This window comes from Podarcis muralis, chromosome 1, assembly GCF_964188315.1.
Source record: "Podarcis muralis chromosome 1, rPodMur119.hap1.1, whole genome shotgun sequence".
NCBI classification, from domain to species: domain Eukaryota; kingdom Metazoa; phylum Chordata; class Lepidosauria; order Squamata; family Lacertidae; genus Podarcis; species Podarcis muralis.
In genome coordinates, this window is record NC_135655.1 from 12,997,897 (window position 1) to 13,020,322 (window position 22,426).

The following is a 22,426-nucleotide window of genomic DNA, read 5'->3' on the forward strand; positions in this document are numbered from 1 at the left end:
CAAGAAGCTGCATTAGTTTGCTGCAGCTTGAAAAGAACCCGGGGTGGCTTAAAGAGTAACAAATATGTTGTGAGTCATCGGCTTATTTCCTTAGAAATTCCATCAAACATTCACCTAAACCATGAAAGCTTGCACAACAGCGAACTTGTTAGCTTTCAAGGAGCCATAGGACCTTCTGCTGTTTTTAAATGAATAATGAGAAGTCAGGAACAGCCCAGAGGATGGCTTGACAACTGTGATATCAATGGTCACTTCAAGGAGGCAGCATAGCTCAATGGCAAATGCCCACAGAAAGTTCCAGATGCAATAGCTGATGTCTCCCCTTAAAGCAGCAGTGGGGAACTGGACCTGGGCGGGGCTACCCACCTGTCAATCATCCAATAGCCAGCACTTTTTGCCTGCAAAGCACTGATGATCCTAGAATCACGGAATTGTAGAATTGGAAGGGATCACGAGGCTCATCGAAGTCCGACCCTCTGCAATGCAGGAATCTTTTGCCCAGTGTGGGGCTCGAACCCACAGCCCTGAGATTAAGAGTCTCATTGTCTACCAACTGAGCTATCAGCTGACTGTCGGGTTGTGTGAAGGGAGGGGCATAGTGCTTCCCACAGGGTTTTGCAAGGTTTTGCTCTAAAGCCTTCTTCTGGCCCAGCTACGGCTCTGCCAGCTTGGCTGGATGGAGGGCCCTGGCAGACCTAATGGGGACCACGGACAGCAGGTTTCCCCACCGCTGCCTTAGTATTAGGTGTAGAGAACCTCTGGCCCTTCAGATGTCGCTGAACTACAACTCCCATCATCCCTGGCCATTGGCCATACTTGCTGGGGCTGATGGGTGTTGTGGTTCAGCATAATATTTATACCCCGCCCATCTGGCTGGGTTTCCCCAGCCACTCTGGGCGGCTTCCAACCGAATATAAAAACAACACAGCACCTCCTGGAAGGCTACAGGTTTGCCTTAAATGACCAGGTAGCAAGTGATGGGAACATCGTATGCCTGAGAGTCTAGATTTAAAGGTTAAGGTAAAGGACCCCTGACAGTTAGGTCCAGTCGCAGACGACTCTGGGGTTGCGGCGCTCATCTCACTTTACAGGCCGAGGGAGCTGGCGTTTGTCTGCAGACAGTTTTTCTGGGTCATGTGGCCAGCAGGACTAAACCGCTTCTGGTGCAACGGAACGGCGAAACCAGAGCATGGAAACGCTGTTCACCTTCCCACTGGAGTGGGACCTATTTATCTACTTGCACTGGCGTGCTTTCAAACTGCTAGGTTGGCAGGAGCTGGAATCGAGCAACAGGAGCTCATCCCATCGCGGGGATTTGAACTTCTGACCTTCTGATCGGCAAGCCCAAGAAGTCTTAAGAAAAGACAGCGGGCACAGGGCGGGCACAGCACTTGAAGAGCTGGTTAAAGGGACATGGCAGCTCCAAACTTTACTCCATCTCAGGCAATGAGGCTAACAGTGCAATCCTGTACTATCTTCTCAGAGGTTAGCTCCATTGAGTTGAATAGGGATTACTCCCAGATAAGCAAAAATACAGGATTGAGGTGTTAATTTATTGGACAGTTCACACTAGATTCCACCCCCCCCCCCCCGACCGGCTGTTGAGGAAAACCACAAGACTAAAATAGCAGTGTAATGTTGCACTTCCATCATTTTTATTGCTCTGCAATGAGGGACTGCTTGCTAAAAAAAATGAGGATGGAGGAAGGAAAGAAGGCTTTTAAATCCATTATCCTGTCAACGAATTGTGCTGTATCGGAAAGCTCAACAGGATGTCAGTGCGAACATTATATAAACATCAGTCTTAAAAAGTCTCTGGAGAGAGAAAACGGGTGCTTGTCATACAGAGTGGGCTCTTCCTCTCACTCCTGCCTCCTAGGCCCCCTCAAAGCTGCTCCTGAGGGTAGAAGGAGCCCCTGGACTGGGGTGGGGTGCTGCACAGATGGCTGCAGGGGGGCAGGGGAATGGGGAAAATTCAGCTAGGCTGCTTTCAGCAACTGATTGTGACTTTGAGGATTCAATAGATTCAAAGAGGATAAGGCTATCCATAGCATAGGCACGAGGGGGTGGCGTGCCCAGGCACTCCCTAATGCTTTAAAAAAATAATACTGTACCAGGAACAATGAAAAGCAGACAGACAGAGATGCAGGCAGAATAAAAAGGCTGGAATGGATCTGGAATGGACCTGCAGTTTGTCTGCATCTCTCTCTGTCTGGGAGTGGCAGTGGGGCAACTGGCTCCAGCGGTGGAAGTAAGGGAGAAGTGACCCCTCCATCACAGACAGAAGCTGCAGATCCATTCCAACCTTTTTCTTCTGCCTTATGGCACCATCTCTGTCTGAGCTAAACTTACCACCTTCGTGGACAGATCTGTGGGGTTGGGGGGCCTTCTCGGTAGTGGCGCCCCCTGTGGAACGCCCACCCATCAGATGTCAAGGAAATTGAACAAATATCAGACTTTAAGAAGTCATCTGAAGGCTACTCCTGAAAGTGACTCAGAAACTACAATTAATCCAGAATGCGGCAGCCAGACTGGTGATTAGGAGTGGCTGCCAGGACCATATAACACTGGTCCTAAAAGACCTATATTGGCTCCCAGTACGTTTCTGAGCACAATTCAAAGTGTTGGTGCTGACCTTTAAAGCCCTAAACAGCCTCGGCCCTGTTATACCTGAAGGAGCTTCTATACTTCCATCATTCAGCCCAGACACTGAAGTCTTCCTCCAAGGGTCTTCTGCTGGTTCTCTCACTGCGAGAAGCGAAGTTACAAGGAACCAGGCAGTAGTGGCACCCTCCCTGTGGAATGTCCTCCCGTCAGATGTCAATGAGAGAAATAATTACACAACCTTCCATAGAGATCTGAAGGCAACCCTGCATCAGGAAGCTTTTAAGGTGTGATGCTCTGTTGTGTTCTTGTATATTTTGCTGGAAGCCACTCAGAGTGGCTGGGGCAACCCAGTCAGATGGGTGGAGGTGCAGAAACATATTATTAAATGTAGTTCTGAGTAGAAAAGAGTTTGCCTGGGTCAAATCCACGTCATACATTGAAAGCACATGGTTTACCCAAAGAATCCTGGGATCTGTAGTTTTGCAGGGGGTTGGACAAGATGAACCTATGGAATCCCTTCCAACTCTACAATTCTATCGATGTTTTGGGGAAAGTTGTGCGCTTTTCAAATACAGTGGTACCTCGGGTTAAGTACTTAATTTGTTCCAGAGGTCCGTACTTAACCTGAAACTGTTCTTAACCTGAAGCACCACTTTAGCTAATGGGGCCTCCTGCTGCTGCCACGCCACCGGAGCACGATTTCTGTTCTCATCCTGAAGCAAAGTTCTTAACCTGAAGCACTATGGGTTAGCGGAGTCTGTAACCTGAAGCGTATTTAACCTGAAGCGTATGTAACCCGAGGTACCACTGTATACAGTATGATTGTAATGTCCATGCACGGAATAATGCTGGTTTACATCAGCAAAGAATGAGGGCCAGTGGACTTCTATCATTGCTTTGCTCTCCCCAGGGCTGAATGCCCTCCACCTGGCCTTTCCATATAGACACAGAGCTTCATCCTGACGGAAGGCTGTGTTCACTGTTCTGGGAAATGAGACACCCTCCCCAAAAAATGTTATCTCCCAATCCACTTTCTCCAACGAAGGAAGGAGACTGAAGAGCTGTTTCTGTAATACAAGAGACATCATAATTTGTTATGGATTTCACATCTCTAACAGCGTTTTCTGTTAGGCTTATTTTCGGAGGCGCAATCCATAAATCCTCATAAGGGTTTGCTGCTGGGCTTCGCTCTTAGAACAAATAATCATTCACTTCACAGGACACCGTCAATGGACAACAGCAAAGGATGCACAAGACAGAACGTCGATATTGCAGACTTCATTATAGGAAGAAACTCAGAGAGGTCACGGAAAACCTGCAAATTATCCTTTTATTGCCGGAGTGGCAGGAACATATGTAGCATATTACTTATACCAAAAGAGATTAGCCAGTCTAATCCAATGAAACTAGCCTGTCTTTTTCATTGATATTGATAATTGACAGTAATAATAATTTTTCATTGTAATTATCAAGAACATAGGAAGCTGCCTTATAATGATTTAGACCACTGGTCCATCCAGTTCAGTACTGTTTGCACTGACTGGAAGCAGCTCTTTCCCAACCTTACCCGGTGGAGATGCCAGGGACTGATGTTCTACCACTAAGCTGTGGACTACCCCCAAATGGGCCCATTTGCTCCTGGTTTTGGGGACTTCCAGAGGAACCTAGGAAGCTGCCATTACTGCTTCCATCTAGCTTAGTACTGTCTACACTGAGCAGCAGCAGGGTTTCAGTCAGGGATCTTTCCCAATCCTACCTGCAGACGCCAGGGATTGAGCCCTGGACCTTCTGCATGAAAAGCTGATGCTGAACTGCAATAGAAGCTAAAATAGCATCCAGGGGAAAGCAAGCAAGGGAGAGACCTTTTCCCTACGTCAGTGGAGAGGTTGGAGTGCACATCTGGGGGTAATGTCAATAGATGTTCAATAGGTTATTGTATTTTAATATCATGTTGGAAGCTGCCCAGAGTGGCTGGGAAAACCCAGCCAGATGGCCGGGGTATAAATAACAAATTATTAACAGAATGCCGCAGCGAGACTCCTTACGGGGTCCTCGCTGCGAGATCACATTCACCCGGTGCTATACCACCTGCACTGGCTCCCGGTGGAGTATAGGATCAGGTTTAAGGTGCTGGTTTTAACCTTTAAAGCCCTATACGGCCTAGGACCCTCGTACCTACGGGACCGCCTCTCCTGGTATGCCCCACAGAGAAACCTACGATCTGTAAATAAAAACATCCTTAAGGTCCCAGGCCTCAGAGAGGTTAGGCTGGCCTCAACTAGAGCCAGGGCCTTCTCGGCTGCGGCTCCAATCTGGTGGAATGCTCTGTCACAAGAGACTAGGGCCCTGCGGGACCTGACATCTTTCCGCAGGGCCTGCAAGACAGAGTTGTTCCACCAGGCCTTTGGTCAGGGCGCAGCCTGACTCCCTCCTCTGGCAACCTGCACAGTATTTTGGTTGCCATCAATTTGATTTTAATTAATTTTTATAATGAAATATTTTAGAATGTGTGATTATTCAACTATTTGGTTATTTGATTGTTGTTAGCCGCCCTGAGCCCAGCTTCGGCTGGGGAGGGCGGGATATAAATAAAATTTATTATTATTATTATTATTATTATTATTATTATTATTATTAGCATAAAAATGACTTCCCAGGGATGCAAAGCTTATATGGTCCAAAGGAAAGGAGACCAATACATTTGACACCAGATGTGTCTTGGTTGCAGGAATTGCTGGAAGGAGGTGTACAAGGGACACCATCCAGCCATCTTAGGGACTCTACTCCGGATATCTGTAGGGTTTACTCCTTATGCTTTTCTTCTCCTGAATATATCCTGCAAGGCAGCAGAAGTTTAGGACCAGAGTTTTCCTTCTCCTAGATAACTTCCCAGGTTGATGAGACCCATCTGCCCCTCACTCCCCTCTACGGCACATGCAGGAACCGCCTTCTTGGCCATTGGACCCACTATTGGTCTCATCTGCCAGAGCTTGTCTTCGCATGCAGGGAAAGTCCCTAACTCACTGAGGTTTCGAGTCCCATCAACTACTCTCACCTGGTTTAGCTAGCCAGTCAAAGCTGTTCCCGGGGTGTGGCCGCTGTCGCATGTAGACAGCTTTTAGGAGCCACAGGTGAGAGCTGAGTGCAGGGTGGGGACCAAAGATGGAGAAACTGCTCCGGAAGGAGCATGATGTGTCCCCCATCAGAGGTACTAACAACCTTTCAAACCAGGGCACAGCCTGGGAATCATTTTGGACTCACAGCTGTCCATGGAGGCGCAGGCCAATTCTGTGTCCAGGGCAGCTGTCTACCAGCTCCATCTGGTACTCAGGCTGAGACCCTACCTGCCTGCGGACTGTCTCGCCAGAGTGGTGCATGCTCTAGTTATCTCTCGCTTGGACTACTGCAATGCACTCTATGTGGGGCTACCTTTGAAGGTGACCTGGAAACTACAACTAATCCAGAATGCGGCAGCTAAACTGGTGACTGGGAGTGGCTGCCAAGACCACATAACACTGGTCTTGAAAGACCTACATTGGCTCCCAGTACATTTCCGAGCACAATTCAAAGTGCTGGTGCTGACCTTTAAAGCCCTAAACAGCCTCGGCCCAGTATACCTGAAGGAGCGTCTCCACCCCCATCGTTCAGCCCAGACACTGAGATCCAGTGCCGAGGGCTTTCTAGCGGTTCCCTCACCGTGAGAGGTGAGGTTACAGGGAACCAGGCAGAAGGCCTTCTCGGCAGTGGTGTCTGCCCTGTGCAACGCCCTCCCATCAGATGTCAAGGCAGTAAGCAACTATCTTATTTTTAAAAGACATCTGAAGGTAGTCCTCTTTAGGGAAGCTTTTAATGTTTAATGCTGTATTGTGTTTTTAACATTTTATTGGAAGCCACTCAGAGTGGCTGGGGAAACCCAGCCAGATGGGCGGGGTATAAATAAATTACTATTACTATTATTATTAGTAGTAGTAGTACAAAGAAACGAGCTTAACTTTCCTTAGAGCAGAGAGGGTTACCTATGGCAGGCAGGCCACATGTGAGTTTATTTGCAGCCCCCAAAATCAAATTTCTCATCTTTAATTTCTTGAGTCCTCCTGAGGCTCCTCTAACATGATGCCATGATGCCGAAAGGTTTTTGTGACACCCCTCCCAAGACACCCCCCCAATGTCTTTTTCTTTTGGGGTAAAAGAAAGAAAGAAAAGAAATTGGCCAGGCCCACTTTTACACTTTGAACAGGATCATTTTACACGCAGCCCTGCAGGGATGCTCATAGGCCAGTATGGCCCTCAAGATCAAAAAAGTTAGTCACCCATGGCTTAGAAACAGCTGCATCACAGGGGAAGGGTTAGGGAAGAATTGGGCATTGGGGGATGAAGTTTGGGAGTGACCATGTCAGTTCAGCCTTTATGGATGAGCAGCAAGATCTTCCCCAGGGTGTCTGTACAAAGGAAGTAGCTGTGAGCCTGAGAGTGACTACCAAGGGAAGGAGAAAAAGCAGTGTCTTAGTTCAATGGGGATTTGGGTACATCGCTCTTGGGTTCAGAATCAGGAGCGCAGCCACAGCTGATATATTATTTACACAGCCTGCCTTGCAGATGCAAACTCGCTTTTCCATCTGGATGCACCAACAGATGATGCAAATGCAACGCAAGGTTGGAGGAGGTGGGAGAACACGTCCTTTCCTGGGCTGGCAATGCATGACTTAGCAGAGGGGAACTGGCTTCCCGGAGAGATAAGCAAGAAGCAGCCCGCAAGATGACTTCCGCCAGCACAAAGCAAAAGTCCACAGAGAAGGAAAGAGCCCCGTTTCACTTGCTAAAAATAATTCGCCGTAACTGACAGCAACCTGGTTGTTTCCCACTATCGTGGCAAACAGACACAGCTGAGTCAACTTAATATGTGTGCTGTCTCATAATGTGCCGTCTCCAGGGGTTTGCCCACACCAGAGAGGGAAGGCATGCAGATTAAAAGACAGGCTAATATAAGCACCTATGAAATGCCTATAAGGCCAACACAACCAAGGCCAAAGGCCAACACCATTATTTAATCGTGTTAAAGTCACTGCATGGTGAGTTTTCTCTATAGTGCTTGCATTTTCAAATTCTTGTTCAAATGGGCCATGTGGAAGAAATGGAAACAAGAAGAAATTCCGACGAAAGAAGAACGGCAGACGAAAATAATGGACTATGCAGAATTGGACAAAATGACAGGAAGGATTCAAAACCTGCGGGACCAGAGATTTACAGAAGATTGGAAGAAGTATATGAACTATTTGAAAAGCAATTGTAACCAACAAATTACGCTAGCAGGACTGCAAGAAGTTTTGTAAGGAGGAATACAAAGTAGATAAAGAATAGAGATATTGGTTATGAGTTTTAAATGTAACAGGGAAAACAACAAATATATACTAAGAGATTAGATTGGAAAATTTTCAGACAGGACTGATGGAAGTCAAAAAAATTGAATAAGATGTAAAAATATGTTTAATTACAGTTGAAAATGGTATGTTAAAAAAACACCCTAATAAAAGTTATATAAAAAACAACAACAAATGGGCCATGTGGAAGGGAGATCTACTTATCCTTTATTTACTTCATTTGTAGCCCATGTTTTTATCCAAGGAGCTCAAGGCCGTACACCTAGTTCTCCTCCCCATTTTATCCTGAAAAGAACCCTGGAAGTCAGGTTAGGCTGAGAGGCAGTGACTGGCCCCAAATCACCCAGTGAGTATTGTGGCTGAGTGGGGATTTGAACCCTGGTCTCCTGGGTCCTAGTCTGACATTCTAATCATTACACCACACTGGCCACTCCAATGAGCACAAATTCCAAAGCTATATCTACATGCAAGGTCCGTATAGCTATGGTCCATATAGTTCAAGCTATGGTTTTCCCAATAGTGATGTATGGAAGTGAGAGCTGGACCATAAAGAAGGCTGATCGCCGAAGAATTGATGCTTTTGAATTATGGTGCTGGAGGAGACTCTTGAGAGTCCCATGGACTGCAAGAAGATCAAACCTATCCATTCTTAAGGAAAAAAATTTTTGTGTGCTTGTGGGGCTGCCCAATGTCTGCCCAAAGCGTGGGGCACTCTGCTTTCAGCGCGCCCCGCGTTCCGGGAAGCAGGCTGCTATCCGCAGCCTAGGGAGCCCTGCGGGAACTCCCGCGGGCTCCCCAGGCTTGCTGATAGCTTCCTGAAGCCTGGAGAGCGAGAGGGGTCGGTGCGCACCGACCCCTCTCGCTCTCCAAGCTTCAGCGAAAGCCTGCATTCACCCCATAGGACACACACAGATTTCCCCTTCATTTTTGGAGGGGGAAAAGTGTGTCCTATAGGGCGAAAAATACAGTAAGTGCAAAGCAATCCTGAGGGGGAAAAGTACATGAGTTGTAAAATGTATCAGCCAGTCTTCTCCAACCTAGTGCCTTCCAGTACAAGTGAGATCATTGACACAAATGGCGACAACATTCATGAAACATATCACTGCTGATCAGGTGGTCTTGAACTAGAGGAAGGGGTCAACGTCAGAGAACTCTCACACCTTTGACTACCAAGGGGTCTGGCCTGACAACATATTTGCAGAACCTTGCATGGCATCCTAAGCCCCACACAAACTTGGCAGGGTGTGTGTGTGTGTATGTGTGTGTGTGTTTGACCCTTAATTCACAATGGACCTGAGAATGATGTGTCAGGCAAATTTGTTTTCAGAACTGCATAACTGCAAACACAGGCGACACCTCTACGCAAAATATGGGTTACTTTTGGTGTAGTTTTCTTTTTTCTTCCAATATAGAGTGCATGCAACTCCAGATACTGTTTCGGAGGGCGGAGGGGTTGCATTCAGCTCTTGGAGACTTTGGCAGTCAAGAAACCTTTTCAATATGTCGCGGAAGCTGTTTGGCAAGCGTAGGCGCAGTGCTGATCTCATCTCGGAGGCAAGCCACCAACCAAGAACCTTCCCTGACTTTCATTCCCCCACCCCACCCCCAAAAGAAAAAGGACAAGGCTGCCAATTTGCAGCGCAGGCTCGTTAAACCACGTTTGCAATTACACTCCACGGCAATCGCTCTTGCGCTTGCATATGCTAGGATGACTCAACAGTGGGTGAGCAGACATATGCCCATGCGTGCTCAGAAACACCCTTTTTTATTCCCGTTTCTATAGCCGCTTCCCATCGAATCGGCTACCCGTCTACAGACAGTGGCATCTGGAAACCATTACAGAGCAAGCCTGCGACGTGCAAGCCATTTCTTTTACGGCTTCGAGAGCTTTGTCAATGGGATAAAAATTACCCAAATCCTGCTGTGCCCTCCTGGTGAAAAACAACAACAACAACCACTTGAAATTGCTGCTTGTCATTTTAGCATTCCTGCAGCATCCACACCTAAACGGGAACGGGGAAAAGGTTGCCAGACAGCCACACCCAACTCACAACAGCACTGCTGGGGGAAAAGCCAGCTTGTTGTTGTTGTTTAGTCGTTTAGTCGTGTCCGACTCTTCGTGACCCCATGGACCAGAGCACGCCAGGCATCTCTGTCCTCCACTACCTCCCGCAGTTTGGTCAAACTCATGCTGGTAACCTCGAAAACACTATCCAAGCATCTCGTCCTCTGTCGTCCCCTTCTCCTTGTGCCCTCCATCTTTCCCAGCATCAGTGTCTTCTCCAGGGAGTCTTCTCTTCTCATGAGGTGGCCAAAGTACTGGAGCCTCAGCTTCTTGATCTGTCCTTCCAGTGAGCACTCAGGGCTGATTTCCTTAAGAATGGATGCGTTTGATCTTCTTGCAGTCCATGGGACTCTCAAGAGTCTCCTCCAGCACCATAATTCAAAAGCATCAATTCTTCGGCGATCAGCCTTCTTTATGGTCCAGAAAAGCCAGCTTAATGAACTTTAAAAAGGGGGGGGGGGGAATAAGGATGCTAAACTTGGCTCAACTTTGACCTAGCTTTCTTTTTCTGAGCCAATCTTCTGTATACTTTCCTGCCCCCCGGGCACTGCAATTGCGTAAGAGCCTCCAAACAATTCAGAAGATGTTTGCAATTCCACCGCTTTCTCATGCACTCCGGCAGGCAGCAAAGCCAAAAGGTTTTAAAATCCTTAAAAATAATGAAACCAGCAAACGTCTGCTGCCCCTAAAGCGCCGCATGGCTGTTGGACGCTTCATGTCTGTGCTTAAAAATGTACTGTGTGAACTCAGTAAACATGCGATGGGCTGCAGCTCCCTGTGGAACGAACTGAGTCAGGGGTAAAAGCAGGTCATATGAGAAACAGATTTTTATCTGTTCCAGGCATAGGGAACTCATTTGACCCAGTACGCCGGCAGAAGGGAACTTTAGGGTTGGGGACTGAATGTGGCCCTCCGGGCCTCTCCATGTGGCCCTCAGAAGTCTCCCTAGACCACAACAATGTGGTCCTGCTCTACACCCAAAGTGGTTTTGCGTGGTTGGAAAGGGTCCTTGAATCTTGACGGTGCTTCTTGGCTAGAGAGGAAGAGTGTTGCAACACAGGTCTCTCCCTGACCCTCAAGTCATGTCCAGCCCCTCACATTGTGTCTGCAAGGTTTCCAGGAGTAGATGGCAGAATCTGTCAATTTCAGCATCTCTCCATTTCCAATTTCTCCAGTTCTCCACATGTCCACTCCAGTTTGTGATTATTATTATTATTTACAGTGTCCTTGTGAAAATTCATCAGCACCATGGTGTGAATTTCTCCTAATCTACAGTCATACCTCGGGTTACAGATGCTTTAGGTTACGTTTTTTCGGGTTACAGGCCCGCCGAAATCCGGAAGTACCGGAATGGGTTAGTTCCGGGTTTCGGAGGTCGCGCATGCGCACTAAAGCGCAGAAGCATTGAATCGCAACCCGCGCGTGCGCAGATGTGCCACTGCGGGTTGCGAATGCTGCAGGTTGCGAACGTGCATCCTGCACGGATCACATTTACAATCTGAGCATCCACTATTTGCTTGCTGGTTCCCCTAATATAATGAACTTTTGCATGTTTTTTGAATGAATATATACAGTTATATGCACACACTTTACCCTAGTACAGTGGCACCTCGGGTTAAGTACTTAATTCGTTCCGGAGGTCCGTTCTTAACCTGAAACTGTTCTTAACCTGAAGCACCACTTTAGCTAATGGGGCCTCCTGCTGCTGCCGCGCCGCCAGAGCACGATTTCTGTTCTCATCCTGAAGCAAAGTTCTTAACCTGAAGCACTATTTCTGGGTTAGCGGAGTCTGTAACCTGAAGTGTATGTAACCTGAAGCATATGTAACCCGAGGTACCACTGTATATGCATTTTTTATTTATTTTGCACACATTTCTTTACCAGAGAACTTCATTTACAGGCAACCCTACCAAATCTGCACTTTCTGAAAAAGCACATGAGCAAATTTTGAAGGATTCTGTTTCAGCAAACAGCAGTTCCCTCTGGTTGTCACCCAGAGCTTTAAAGAAATATTCCTGCAGAGCCTCACCCACCTGGAAAGCCAGGGTATTTCTCAGAGGTTTCCATGCCTAAGGCACCCCTCGCAGATTTCACTGCCCTACCATTTTCGAGGCCAAGATCTGAACTGTCAAGAGTCGGCCTCTCATATCTAGACAAGTTCACCAAGCAGATGGTGCAACACTTTCATAATACATGTTAAACTAGGATTTATGAGCCTCTGTAAGAGGGGAAGGTTGCAACCCCTCCAAGGTCAGCTTAATCGTCTTTCTGACAACCATGTTTACTTATGGCACCCTGAGTCACCGAACTGATTCTGCAAAGCTTGATCCCCACACACGTTCATCTGGGAGTCAGTCCCATTGAGTTCAATGGAACTTCCAAGTTAAACGGAAGCTTAGTTTTCTTTTGGGGTGGGTTAAGGGTGTTTGGAAGTGTCTGGAAGTGAGAGCTGGACCATGAAGAAGGTTGATCACCGAAGAATTGATGCTTTTGAATTAAGGTGTTGGAGGAGACTCTTGAGAGTCCCATGGACTGCAAGGAGATCAAACCTATCTATTCTGAAGGAAATCAGCCCTGAGTGCTCACTGGAAGGACAGATCCTGAAGCTGAGGTTCCAATACTTTGGCCACCTCATGAGAAGAGAAGACTCCCTGGAAAAGACCCTGATGTTGGGAAAGATGGAGGGCACAAGGAGAAGGGGACGACAGAGGACGAGATGGTTGGACAGTGTTCTCGAAGCTACCAGCATGAGTTTGACCAAAGTGTGGGAGGCAGTGGAAGACAGGAGTGCCTGGCGTGCTCTGGTCCAGGGGGTCATGAAGAGTCGGACACGACTGAACGACTAAACAACAACAACAAAGGGTGTTTGGATGACTCCATGGTGAAAGAACATGGAGCAAGCCCTGTTCCACACTCACAGCCTCTACGTGTTTTGGGGAAGTATACATGTTTAGAGCCCTTTCTGATGTGCTTTGAACACAGATGGTGGAGGCATGTCCACTGCACATTTCTGCATGGCCCCACAACCTGCCTCACAAGTTCTTCCAATATTGGGAAGGGGGGAGGTTGCAGTGGAGGTTATCTGACCACCCCCTCCCCCAAATGTATCAATTGAAGATAAAATATGGTTTGAGCTGCAATGCGAAGCTGCTATGTTTTATCCTGCAAAGCTGTTGGGGGTCTCAAAGTATGCCTTGATTTTCCTTGCCCCGATCACCTTTTTTGGGGCACTTCATTACAGCTGAAAGCAAGGGTGGCACAGGAGAATAAAGTTAAAGGTAAAGGGATCCCTGACCATTAGGTCCAGTCGTGACCGACTCTGGGGTTGCGCGCTCATCTCGCTCTACAGGCCGAGGGAGCCGGTGTTTGTCTGCAGACAGCTTCCAGGTCATGTGGCCAGCATGACTAAGCCGCTTCTGGTGAACCAGAGCAGCACACGGAAACACCGTTTACCTTCCCATCGGAGCAGTACCTATTTATCTACTTGCACTTTGACATGCTTTCGAACTGCTAGGTTGGCAGGAGGCACAGGAGAATAGGATGCTGCAAAATGTCAAACCAGGTTTTTAAAAAACCATTTATTTGAGGCCGCCTTCACCCAACATTCCTTCATTGTTACAAAAGCTTTTCAACTTAAAATAGCTCTTTTATGACAGCAGGAACGGTATATTGCTCTTTTATTTGATCTAATTGGCCTTTTTAGATGGCTATGTAAATGCAGCTGTCAGACTTTTTTTTAAAAAAAGATTTTTGCATGCACTCATTGACTGATTGCATTTATATCCACCTTTTGCTGCAATAAGCTCAAATACATGATTCTCCCAGATCCTAGTCCAACACTCTAACCACTACACCACACTGTTTTTACAGCTCCCCACGGTCTCAGGAATGAGGAGATATTTCCATTTTTGAGCTGGAGATGCCATGGATTGTAGCTGGGACCTTCTGCGTGCAAAGAATTTGCTCTGCCACTGTCTTGGTGACTTATAACAAAGAATCGCACAAATTGCAGAATTGGAAGGGACCATGAGGGTCATCCAGCCCAACCCCCTGAAATGCAAGGGTCTTTTGCCCCATGTGGTGCTCGAACCCAGAACCCTGAGATTAAGAGCCTTGTGCTCTTCCGACGACAGAGCTATCTCAGTAATGCAATTAAAGCAAATACAAAGCACACAATTATATCAAAACAGTAAGAAAACACACAGTGAAACTAAGTGCTAAAAAGGGGAAGAACACTAAAACCATCCATGGTTGCAAGAAGAAAATTAAAACAACTCAAATGCCTGGTAAAATAAAAATATATAAACTTTTCACCCAACGGGTAAGGAGAGAGGGAGCAAATGGTGGGAGGGGGGCTACTGGGTTGTTGTTTTTGTTTTTATTATGTATTTTGTGGTATTTTGTGTTTTATTTTGTATTATTTTATATTTTATTATGTATTTATTTTGGTATTTTGTGGTTTTATTTTGTGAACTGCCCTGAGACCCCCCTGGGTATAGGGTGGTATATAAATTCAAATAATAATAATAGTAGTAGTAGTAGTAGTAGTAGTAGTAATAATAATAATAATAATAATAATAATAATAATAATAATAACAACAACAACTGGGCATTACGGAGAAGGACATTCCACAATTGTGGCACCCCTACTGGCAAGGCCCTGCCTCGCATCCCAGCCAGCCATCCCTCTGAAGGCAAAGTGGAATGAAGGCCTCAAATAACCTTCATTAAAGTGGGAGAATGAGATTTTCAAGCAGAGGTTGGGCGGCCATCTTGTCATGGATCTTTTCGTCGAGACTCCTACACTTCAGGGGTTCAACTGGATGACCCTCGGCACCCCTTCCACTTCTACAATTCTACCATTAAATCTGAGATCCAAGAGAGAATAATCAAGTACAGTGGTACCTCTGGTTGCGAACAGGATCAGTTCCGGTGGCCCGTTTGCAACATGAAAAGAGCGCAACCCACAGTGGCGCGTCTGCGCACTCGTGGGTTGTGATTCGCCGCTTCTGCGCATGACGTCATTTTGCACTTCTGCGCATTCGCGAGCGGCAAAAGCCGGAAGTAACCCTTTCTGGTACTTCCGGGTCACCGCGGGACGTAACCTGAAAGAACGTATCATGAAGCGGATGTAACATGAGGTATGACTGTCATCTGTAATTCTCTGAATAAGAGAGATGAATACTCTGCCCACCCCACATCGGGGGGGGGGGGAGCAGAGCATTGGCTTTGCATTCAGAAGGTTGTGAGTCCAATTCCTAGTGTCTCCAGGTAGGGCTCAAGTGCTGGAAAGCAGACAATACTGAGATAGATGAACTGCCTGACTCAATATCTTCCTGTGCTCCCACGATAGACCGCTCTATGGAGGGACTGTAGCTAAATTACAAAGTCCTGTGTGTGTGTGTGTGTGTGTGGAAATCCCGGTCCTCAGCATCTCCATGGATGACAAGATCAGGGGGGAAAGGATGGTGAAGACCAGAGCTTTCCCCCCCAGCCGGAACTCACTGGAACTCACCTGTCAGGTGGGCGCCATTGACATTATATGAAAGCAAGGGAGGCATGGCGAGTTCTTTTTCTAGAAAAATAGCCCTGGGGAAGACCCTCCTCTCCCTGGGACCCCAGAGGGCCCACAACAGTCAAAGCAGACAATTCTGGGCTAGGTGTCTAAAGAGCCCAGCCGGATATGATGCAGCTTTCTGCATTCCTCGTCAAGCTTGATTTTGAGGAATAATAGCCTTTCATTGCAGACGTCTGTGATTTCTCCTCTGTGTCACAGACGGTGCAGAACCAACAGTGCCGTCTGACTGTCCTATGTTCCTAGGACCTGTTATTAATACAGGGCCGTCACACTGCTTTGAAATTACATGATGGTGAAGGGCACAGTGGGGATCTGTCTTCGGACCCAACCAACTCCCCACACCCTGTGGCCTTCCTCTCTACCTGGGGAAGGCCCTGACGCACAGCTTTAAAGCCTGCAATTTTCTTTGGCCCACATTCTTCCCACCTTAGCATTATCTCTCCTTTTCCTCCCTCTGTTATTTTCCACACTGCCTGGTTTTTTGTGTGTGTGTGACTTGGGAGCACCTTGGGGGCAGGTACCTGTCTAGGACAGTGGGGTGTGTGTGTAATTTCTTTCTGTTCATCAAAACGAAAACTTTGCAACGTTCATCGCGTACAACTTCAGGAGGAAGATTTGACAGTTTGTTTAACAGAGTTATTATTACCATTAGAGCTTTTTTCCCCCTGCCAAAACTCGCCGGAACTCAATTCCAACACCTCTCAGGTGGGCGCCATTGTCATTCTAAGAGAACCAGGGGGGTGTTCATAGAGAGTCCTGGCACCTCTTTTTCTAGAAAAATAGCACTGGTTATTATAGATCTCAGAGAAGTTAAACATGGTTTGCCCTTCAGGTACACACTGCATAAACAAACATGTCCACATCTGTGAGTCCAAATGGGGAAATCGAGTTATGTAGTTCTGCAGTCCAGCTATCCTGCTGTATTCTGGGCTACATTATGTTATTCACATTTCTGTTCATATACAGAATAAAGATATACCAATCTGCAGTAAATGTCCCCATGTTTCCTTCCTTTTAATGTGCAAAGTTTGGGGTGTGTGTGTAAGTTTTTCAGTCAGAGTAACTGGGCATACTTTTGTACAATGGCACTCCATGTTCACACCTTTAAAAAACTTTCCAGTAATTCCCCCACCTTACGCAACTCTGGACTGTGCCATGTTCTCTGATGGGATAGCACAAACAATGCCTTTACACACTGTTCATTTCACTGCTCTTACTGGTCCCTCCCAAGTCCACCAACGGGATGTTGACAAGTCATCTCTCACTTGCCAGAGGCAACTGGGTGTGTAGCTACGGTACTTATAACTTAAGCCTTAACTGCCACCACTGCAGCTGCCACGAGAGGAAATCATGGGCAACCAGCCTCATGACTTGCATTTTTCCTTTCTCATTTATTCCCTGCCTCAGATTTTCACAGAATCATAAAGTCGGAAGGGATCTCCAGGGGTCATCAAGTCCAACCCCCTGCAATGCAGGAATCTCAACTAAACCATCCATGACAGAGGACCATCCATCCGTCTGTCACGAAAGACAATGGAGTGCGCCTCCAGTGGTGAAGTCAAGCCACTGTGTGAGGAGCACGGGAATGGCCTCCCTGGGGTGCAAACCTGGAGATTGAACCTGCAACCTTGGTGTTAACAGCAGTAGGCAGCGGTTCTCAATCTGTGGGTCCCCAGATGTTGTTGGACTACAACTCCCATCATCCCTGACCACTGGTCATGCTGGCTAGGAATGATGGGAGTTGTAGTCCAACAACATCTGGGGACCCATAGGCTGAGAAACACTGCGTCTAACCCAATGTGGCAATTGACAAACCATAATATGGGTGATGGCCCCATCATATGGAGGAGCTGTTCTTGCTGGTTTGGATCTTCTATCTTACAAGCTACTTTTAGAACACAGGAAGTGCTTTTTTTAGGAAAGCAGCCCAACCCCATTTTCCATGAGAAAGTACAAATATATATTTTAGCTTCTTCGTTTCCCAGCTATATTTACAATCACCGGCCATTGAAACCCTCCAAGCAGCTGCTTCTATTCCTTCTGAATGGATGGGTGATAGAAGGGGGAGAAGCTTGTTCCTGACATCCTATAATCTGATTGGACTATGTTGGCTTTGGAACTTGATGCGCACGGACACTTCGTGTTCACATTTTGTGATCATGTTGGAGGGGTATATTTCTCCATTTGTCCTATTTATATCCTGCCTCTTCTCCCAGGATATCAAGGCTGTATGCATGGTTCCCCTTCCATGACAGGTGTGTATAAAATAATGCAAAATGCAGAGAAAGGCAATCAAGGGCAAAGCTCATCTCCTTATACAGAACTAGAAACCGGAGCCATCCAATGAAATGGAAGCTTAGAGGATTACTGGAATTCATAGAATGGTAGAGTTGGAAGCGACCCCGATGGTCATTGGGAATGATTGCAGGAATCTCAACACACGACCCCCCATCAAATTTGAAAACATACCAGACCCTGCTTAGCTTTGCAAATATGCTGGCAGTTTTACTGCTGCATCACTAGGAGGATTGAGAACAGATTACCAATCCCCAAACCTTCTGCGCACAAAGGCCTTTTCAGTAGTTGCACCCGCCCTGTGGAATGCCCTCACGGCAGATGTTAATGAGTTAAATAACGAAAAAAAATTTTGTAGACATTTGAAGGCAGCCCTGTTTCAGGAAGCTTTTAATGTTTGATGCTGTTGGTTTTCCTACATTTTTGTTAGAAGCTACCCTGTGCGGCTGGGGCAACCCAGTCAGATGGGTGGAGTATTATTATTAACAACAACAACAATGCTCTACCACTGAGCTACAGCCCTTCCCTATGGTCTCAGGGGCCCTTTGGCCACTTACATTGATAAGATTCCACTTAGAGTTGCTTCACGCCTATATGTACATCGCCTGATATTTCTTCACTTGATGACTGGCAGATAAATAGCCAAGCTGCCTCCGTTGAAACACATGGTTTATCTTATGTAACTGTGCAGCATAAAGTAATGTATAGATAAAGTACAGTGAGATTAACTGGAAGTCAGTTTTAAATTTCTTCTCTATAAGTTTTATAATTGTGTTCAGTATCCGGAGTATATATGATGATAATTATATTAATCTTCTTGTAGCTTATAGTGTGGTGGTTTGTTTGTTTGTTTGTTTGTTTGATTGATTGTTCTGTTACTTGTTTGTTTGTTTGTATGTATGCTTGTTTACCTGTATGTACGTCTGTTTTCTCATAAATGTATTTATTTTAAATTAATAATGATATATTTTTTAAAAAGAAACACACGGTTTATCTGTGACAACGCAAGAGAATAGCCATGCCCTCTCTATGGGGTTAGATCCGTGGTGAACCATTCACATGTGCACATCGCTAAGGGATGCTGCTGCCATCAAGGGTGGAATGTGCAGACAAAAGCCACCCCCCTGTCCAGCCACTGCTGCCCCCCACTTGGCCTGCAAGCAAACGTCCGAGGCCTCGGGGAAGCAAGTCATGGTAGTGGAGAAACCTAGGTGTTCAACTGCATAAGGTGTGGAACTGCCCTGGGTAAGGGCCTTGCACTAGATTCTCTCTACTTTTTGTTGCCTTGCATAGTAGGACGGAAACAGCTATCAAACTGCAGCGTAAACAACTCTGCAAAAATAAAAGCTAATCATAAAAATCTCAGGTTTATATTTCTGGCTTAAATAAAAGCTAACGGATGTAATTTGGTACATGTACTGAAGTACGGATCATATTCAGAGGAAAACAAACTGAAAGGGGATGTGAGCTTTTATTCAGGGACAAGTGTGCGAAGCAGAGAGGAGATAGATGCGTCAGCCGAAATTGGAAGGAGGAGATAACACTCTTCTTAGATTTCAGTTGCATCGGTCAGAAACAGAGATGGTTGGGGTGAAAAAAACTTGCTGAGGCAGCTCGCAATTTCGGAGAGGGTGTACTATTAATTGCACCTGTGCAACTCATACAAACGTCCTATCACCATTGCAGCATTGCTCTGATATGGGGCAACAAGGCGGAGCAAAGGTTTAGGATTGGGGTGCCGGTCACTGCTACCAGAGGGAAGTGGTTGGAATGACCATCTAGTTCCTAATATGCAGTGACATTACAAATTATGCAAATCAAAACATTAGTCATCATAGCACAGCAGCGTTGGGTTTAGAGCAAGGGGTCCAGGTTCAAATAAAATTAGGAGATGATTCACAACTCAGTGATAGATCTTATGATCTGTTTGCACAAAGTCTTGTGTTTAATCCTAGACACCTCTATTTTCTCTCTCTCTCTCTCTCTCTCTCTGGTCAAGGATGATGGGAATTGTAGTCCAAAAACTGCTGGAGACTCAAGTTTGGAAAACTAAACTCTGGGCTAGATTGACCAATGGTCTGGCTCAATCTATGCCAGCCTCAACTCAGTTTTATTATGCAGATTCAGCGAAACTGTGAAGGATAAGCCTACCAGCTATCTTATTTGAACCTCCATATTCAAGGGCAGGATACCTCCAAATATCAGTTGCTTGGGGAGGGCTGATAACTCCATGCTCTGTGGGCTTCTCTGGTTAGCTGGAAACAGGATGCAGGTCTCAATGGACTCATCTTCTGACCCAGCAAGGCTCCTCTTATGTTCTTATCCCCACAAAGCTCGCTGGATTGTGGGTACTCTTAAGTCACTGTCTCTGAGGCACAAGGGAGTAACATGACTGTCACTGTCCCATGACAGCCCCACACTGAATGTTCTTCCTCTGTTTGTTCAGCTTGCAAAAATCAGTGTTTCCTCTCCTTTTAACTGATACTGTTATCCTCCACTCTATAAATATGAGGCAATACCACTGCCTGTTTAACTACATCTTATGCTTGTTTCAGTTGCGCTGTGATTTATTTTAAAAACAACAACTGTTAGCTGCCTTGCAAATCAGTCCCGATGAAGGGGAGAGGTATCCATGTTTTTAAATAAATAAATAGCTCCGGGTCACAGCTGCAATTTCTGCCCATGTGATTTGGGGCAGATCACAGAGTTACTTACCTGACACACTAGCAACCCATCCTTCCAACGACACATCATGTGTACCCAGCCACACATTTTGCCCTGACCAGGTGGGCAGAAGTTGCAGGTGTTATAGGTGTAGTCTGGGAGCAATCAGAGGGCAGTGAGTGGTAAACCACACCTCTCCCAATAGCATAGGAGCAAGGCCTCAGCCTAAGTGTTTTTTCATGCAGCTGTTTCAAAGATAAAGTTATTCAGAGATATATTTGCATAACCTGCCCTAAAGCGAAGGTGGCAAAGGATTTGAAGGCTGTAATTCTGAGAGGGAGTAGGCACGCTGAAGTGAGTGATACTTTCAAGTAAATACACATACATTAAGTTTATGCTTGTGGGAGAAAGTACATATTCACTGGAACCATACGCATGAGATTATAGCCTTGAAGGCAAATGAATGGACACTAACTAAGCAAATATCCTCTACAGGTTTCCTACTGATCGTCACTTAACCAACAGAACGCCCATGGATGAGAAGAAGAAAAATGTGCCACCTCTCTCTCACTCTCGGCACTTCTAGGCTGTCACAAATTTCGGGTGGGAATCAATCCCACGCCAGCAAATTCCTGTTGCACAATGAAAGCTGATTCTGAAGTCTTACATGTCAAACCCGATTCCACAAAAAGATAAAGAGTTTTGGGGCTAAGGAAAATGACAAGGAGACACACTGCGAAGTAAGGGACAACACCTTGCTTGACACGACACCATCTAACTTCCTCGCATAGGCATCAGAATGAATGCTCAATAAACAGGACGTCTCTACACACACACACACACACACACAAGTGGATATATCAAGGGCAATTGTGCAGCCCTCAAGATGCTGTCAGGATCCAGTTCCCATCATCCCCAGTCAGCACAGCCAATGGGTCATGGATGATGGGAGTTGTAGTTCTACAGCACCCTGGAGGGCAGCCACAGATTTCCCCATGCTTGCACTAAGGCACAGCTAAATCCAAGTCAAGAGAACTCCAGTTGGCAACAACCCTACAATTGCCCAAGTGATGGAGTTGCTTTGGCTGACAAGAGTTGGCGGCTGGGAAAACCAGCCCTTCCATGATCGCTCAGAACTAGGAGTGAAGAAGTCGCAGCAAAGGGAAGGAGACACAGCTGGTCAAGTGAGTTCTAGTTCAGGGGAGCTTATTCCGCAAATAAATCTGTTACAAAGAGTACTGAAGAGAGGGAGAAGAACAGCAACGAGAGGAGTTAAGACACTGTGTATTTGCTGCGATGCAAAAGGAAAAAAAAGGCTCCTTGGATCTATTCTCTATCATTATTTAATAATTTGCAAATTGCTATATAGTCGATAAACGCAACCATCGTGCGTCCAGCTCTCCATTCCTCCCACCCAAAGGCTCCCTTTTCAACCCCTGGGAAACCGAGAGGGATCTTACCCGGGTGGAGAGAGCCCCGCTCCCCTCCTTAGTTTCTCCTTCCTCCGCTTCTTACTTCTTCGATCCAGCCGTGGATGGCAGCCACATCCTTCGCCGCCGGCTCCTCCTCGACTCCTTCGCGGACCGAGCGCGAAAAGCTCAGGGGGAAATAACAAGCCGAGGGCGGGGGGGAAAGGGACCCAGCGGATCCCCCCGCAGACAGGCTTCCAGGATGGGCGAAATCAAGACGCTGCTGCTGCCGCCAGCCAGTCAAGCTCCGCTGCGTCTCCACCCTGCAAGAAACTCGCTGGGAGCCGGAGAGCCCTGCCCGCGCTCCCACGTGGAAGGCGCGGGGGAAGAGGAGGGCTGGGCGCCCGGCGGCAGCGCCCGCAAGGCGGGG